Genomic DNA, 5,577 nt, shown 5'->3' with positions numbered 1-5,577 from the left:
AAATCTCGCAATGAACGCATCCTCTTCCATGAGCTGTTGCAACCGCGCCGAAAATTCAAAGCGTTGGACTTTGTCATCTGGTGTCAGGGCTTGTAGCAATTGTAAACGGTAAGGCTTCTGCTTTAGCCTTTTCCGTAAGATTTTCCAAACCGTCGGCTGTGGTACGTTTAGCTCCTTGCTTGCTTTATTCGTCGACTTCCGCGGGCTACGCGTGAAACTTGCCCGCACGCGTTCAACCGTTTGTTCGGTCACTGCAGGCCGACCCGTTGATTTCCCTTACAGAGGCATCCAGAAGCTTTAAACTGCGCATGCCATCGCCGAATGGAGTTAGCAGTTGGTGGATCTTTGTTGAACTTCGTCCTAAAGTGTCGTTGCACTGTTATAACTGACTGACGTGAGTGCATTTCAAGCACGACATACGCTTCCTCGGCTCCTGTCGCCATTTTGTCTCACTGCGTTCTTGTGCGCTTTGGCGGCAGAAACCTGAAGTGCGGCTTCAGCCGAACAAAGCTTTATGAGTTTTTCTACGTATCTGTAGTGTGTCGTGACCATATGTCAATGAATGGAGCTACAGTGAATTTATGAAATCGCTTCAATCATTTGTAATAGCCCTGTACATATTTCATAAATAGGTATATAAAAACACGCTCTTATTCGAATGCAATGTTGTGTTAAAATTTCAAACCAAACGATCGACTTTTTCCGGGTTTTACCAGAACAAACATCTGCAGACTGACTTTTTATGTATAGAGATAAGAATGACATTGATTGAAACTTCCTGGCAGATAGAAACTGTGTGCCACACCGAGACTCGAACTTGGGACCTTTGCCTTTCGTGGGCAAGTGCTATACCGATGGAGCTACCCGAGCACGACTTACGACCAGTCATCACAGCTTCAGTTCTACCAGTGCCTCGTCTGCTACTTTCCAAACTTCACAGAAGTTCTTCGAAGAACTGCCTGGAAGTTTCATATCAGCTGCAGAGTGAAAATCTCATTCTCTATGACATTGATTGTCTTAGAACTTTTGAAACCGTCGTTAGTATCATCAGACGTGTAAGGGATAATGAAAGAGGAGAAGATTAAAATTTCAGTGACAATAGCTTTTAAGAAAGAACAGAGGAAATTAATGGATGACTTCGTAGATCAGGGAGAAGAAGAAGTGGTGGGGAGGATGGGTTGCCAGAAATGAGCTGCAGACAAGTGTGTAGAAGAGATGGCAGTTGTGGTAGAAGGTGGACCTTTAACTGTCTTTTGAGGTTTGAACGCAGTTTAATTTCTCTGATTTTTTTTAGGGTGATTGTTCCAAAGTCGGGTTCCTGATACAAAAAATAATTTAGAGAACATGACTCCCTTATGTGATGGTACAGAGAGGATATTAGTTTGTTGAGGACGGGTATTTCTGATGTCCTGTGCAGCGCAGACAGAAGTGTAGGAGCTGAAGATAAATAAGTGGGAGTACAATGATTGAGTAGACGATATAGCAGACATATGATAGTCTCAATGTTTATCGGCATGTAACCATGGTAACTGTTCGTTGGTAGAAGTGATCGAAATAGCGAATGTCACACATGTATCCCACACAAGCATTCATCGACGGGTTCAGCAAGAGCCACAGCTCATAGGAAAGTTATTACAGGTTAGGGTCACCAAAACAAAAGTTTAGGGAGTGCTAACGATTCCTCGAGTTTGTTTTCAAGCTGCAGAGGAAGTACATTTTTATATTTCTGTAGTGAAGGAAGGGACAGTGACACCTTCTTACAGAAGGTCAAAATGTGTCATAAATTTCTGCTACTTTTATTTTGACCCATCAGTCTTCTGACCGGCTTGATGCGGCAAGGCACGAATTCCTCTCCTGAGCCAACCTCTTCATCTCAGAGTAGCACCTGCAACCTACGTCCTCAATTATTTGCTGGATGTATTCCAATCTCTGTCTTCCTCTACAGTTATCCTTAACAGATGCCCTACCATTCTGTCTCTTCATCTCGTCAGTGTTTTCCATTTCTCCTTTCCTTGGCGATTCTCCGGAGAACCTCCTCATTCCTTTCCTTATCAGTCCGTCTAAATTTCGACATTCTTTTGAAGCACCACATCTCAAATGTTTTGATTCTCTTCTGTTCCGATTTCGCCAGAGTGCATGTTTCACTACCACACAATGCTGTGCTCCAAATGGACATTCTCTGACATTTCTTCCTCAAATTTAGGCCTATTTTGATACTTGTAGACTTCTCTTGGCCAGAAAACTCCCTTTTTGCCAGTGTTAGTCTGTTTTTCAAGTCCTCCTTGCTCCGACCGTCATGTGTCATTTTATTGTTTAGGTATCAGAAGTCCTCAAATTCATTTACTTTGTGGTCAACAATCCTGATGTTTTATACATATGTTTTTGGATGGGATCCGCCTTTAGCAAAACACAATTTTGTTTTATATCTCAAACATGTTTCACTGCAGTTGCAGCATGATCAGTAGCTTTGATTTTACCACTGTTAACATAAATAACGTTTTTTACTGTTTGTACACATGTAATAACGAATTTTTGAAGAACACATAAAGTTATGTGTTCGTACCTTTTTGCCACGTGGTGTGGTTTTCCTGGGGTATTATGTTTTTGTAGTGCCAATTTTCTTTAACAGTATGTCATCAGCAACCATATACCACCTTATGTAGTCAGGTTACTTCGTGTGTGTGTGTGTGTGTGTTTGTGTGTGTGTGAATGGTAATTTGGTGTGGGGGGGCATCTATAGGTTGGTGTTGCCTAATAATTCTTTGAGGGCAGAAAACAGAGTTTCACTGTAAATTTGTGTTTTGCTGAAAGCGTACCCCAGTCAAAAACGTATGTATTGTTAAAGCAAATGCGGACAAAAGAGCTTAAACCTCAAGATGATTACTCCTGATGTTAAGTTTCTCGCTGTTCTCTTTTCTGCTACTTCTCATTACTTTCGTCTTTCTTCGATTTACTCTCAATCCATATTCTGTCCACATTAGACCTTCCATTCCATCCAGCACCGAGCGAGGTGGCGCAGTGGTTAACACACTGGACTCGCATTCGGGAGGACGACGGTTCAATCCCGCGTCCGGCCATCCTGATTTAGGTTTCCCGTGATTTCCCTAAATCGCTCCAGGCAAATGCCGGGATCGTTCCTCTGAAAGGGCACGGCCGACTTCCTTCCCTAATCCGATGAGACCGATGACCTCGCTGTTTGGTCTCTTTCCCCAAAACCAACCAACCAACCAACCATCCAGCAGATCACGTAATTCTTCTTCGTTTTCACTCAGAATAACTATCTGTGAATATTATCATTTGTTATCCTTCCACCTTGAGTTTTAATTCCATTCTTGAACCATCCTTTTTATTTCTATAATTGCTTCTTCTATGTATAGATTGAACAGTAGGGGCAAAAGACTACATCCCATTTTTACGGTGTTTTTAATTTGAGCACTTCGTTCTTGGTCTCCCGTTCCTATTGATCCTCTTGGTTCTTGTACATTTTGTATCTTATCGAGTTTTTCCTATAGTTTACCCCAATTTTTCTCAGGATGTCGAACGTTTGCAACATTTCACGTTGTCCAAAGCTTTTTCCAGATCAACAAATCCTGTGAAAGTGTCTTGATTTTTCTTCAGTCCTGTCTTCGCTGTGAAGCACAGCATCAGAACTGCCTCTCTGGTGCCTTAAACTTTCCTGAACCCTAACTAATCAACATCTAAGCCCGCCCGGTTAGCCGTGCGGCCCAACTCACGGCTTTCCGAATTGGGAAGGAGCGCCTAGTCCCCGGCACGAATCCACCCGGCGGACTTGCGTCGAGGTCCGGTGAGCCGGCCAGTCTGTGGATGGGTTTTAGGCGGTTTTCCATCTCCCTCGGCGAATGCGGGCTGGTTCCCCTTATTCCGCCTCAGCTACACAACGTCGGCGATTGCTGCGTAAACAAGTTCTTTACGTACGCGTACACCACCGTTACTCTACCATGCATACACAGGGGCTACACTCGTCTGGTGTGAGACGTTCCTTGGGGGGGGGGGGGGGGGAGACTACCGGCGGCTGAACCGCACAATAGCCCTGGGTTCGGTGTGGAGCGGCGGAGGGGTGAAGTGGACTGCGGTAGTCGTCGTGGGGTTGTGGACCACTGCGGCTGCGGCAGGGACGGAGCCTCTCCGGCGTTTCTAGGCCCCCGGTTAACATACAATACAACACAATACAATCATAACAGATCTTCAATTTTCTTTTGCATTGTTCTGTATGTTATTCAGGTCAGCAACTTGGATACATGAGCTGTCAGGCTACTTAACTCGTCATAATTATTTTACCCTTCCAAGCACAGAAAGTGTGCGTTTTTTATTCTTCAGCTAGTCGAGCCTGGCTGGTCGGTTGTTGTTGTTGTTGTTGTGGTCTTCAGTCCTAAGACTGGTTTGATGCAGCTCTCCATGCAACTCTATCCTGTGCAAGCTTCTTCATCTCCCAGTACTTACTGCAATCTACATCCTTCTGAACCTACTTAGTGTATTCATCTCTTGGTCTCCCTCTACGATTTTTACCCCCCACGCTGCCCTCCAATGCTAAATTTGTGATCCCTTGATGCCTCAGAACATGTCCTACCAACCGGTCCCTTCTTCTCGTCAAGTTGTGCCACAAACTCCTCTTCTCCCCAATTCTATTCAATACCTCCTCATTAGTTATGTGATCTACGCATCTAATCTTCAGCATTCTTCTGTAGCACCACATTTCGAAAGCTTCTATTCTCTTCTTGTCCCAACTATTTATCGTCCATGTTTCACTTCCATACAGTGCCTGGAAAACGTAAGCTAGTGTGGTCAAATGTCAACTGAGTGAAGATTCTCCACGAACAACGCGTTGAACTGTAGGTCCCCTTATTCAGTCCACTTACCCCGGCAAGCGTACTGGGGTAGGTTACAGACACTCAAGTGGGCGAATCGGCGTTCAGTTGAAAGTATTGCATCAGATCGGCGAGCTACACAAAATTATTATTGTACTCCAGTCAGAGCTAAAGTGAGTCTTTTCTCGTTTAATTTTTGTGTGTGTGTGTGTGTGTGTGTGTGTGTGTGTGGGAAGGGGGGCAGCAATACAAAATATTTTATGCTATCTAACAGGATTCGTCACACAGATGAAATCAATGGAAGTATCCTAATCGACTGGCCAACGGCCGTGCCGCAGTGGTAACACCGGTTCCCGTCAGATCACCGAAGTTAAGCGCTTTCGGGCGGGGCTAGCACTTGGATGGGTGACCATCCGGTCTGCCGATTGCTGTTGGCAAGCGGGGTGCACTCAGCCCTTGTGAGGCAAGCTGAGGAGCTACTTGATTGAGAAGTAGCGGCTCCGGTCTCGGAAACTGACATACGGCGGGAGAGCGGTGTGTTGACCACATGCCCCTCCATATCAGCATCCAGTGACACCTGTGAGTTGAGGATGACGCGGCGGCCGGTCGGTACCGTTGGTCCTTCTTGGCCTGTTCGGGAGGAGTTTAGTTTAGTTTAATCCTAATCGACTGAAGTAGCAAAAAAAAAAAAAAAAACTAGGACGTTAGTGACGTGGAACTTGCTTAACTTGCGAGCTACACAAAATTATTA

General features: G+C 44.9%; 1 pseudogene; it reads left to right on the top strand.

Annotated features, from left to right (window-relative positions):
• The first annotated feature begins 5,145 nt into the window (after positions 1 to 5,145).
• Positions 5,146 to 5,263, top strand: LOC126110008 (5S ribosomal RNA; annotated as a pseudogene).
• Positions 5,264 to 5,577: the final 314 nt, after the last annotated feature.

This window comes from Schistocerca cancellata, chromosome 12 (genome assembly GCF_023864275.1).
Source record: "Schistocerca cancellata isolate TAMUIC-IGC-003103 chromosome 12, iqSchCanc2.1, whole genome shotgun sequence".
In the NCBI taxonomy this organism is placed as follows: domain Eukaryota; kingdom Metazoa; phylum Arthropoda; class Insecta; order Orthoptera; family Acrididae; genus Schistocerca; species Schistocerca cancellata.
Note: the sequence above shows the minus strand (reverse complement) of the source record. Positions and strands in the feature narration are given on the sequence as shown.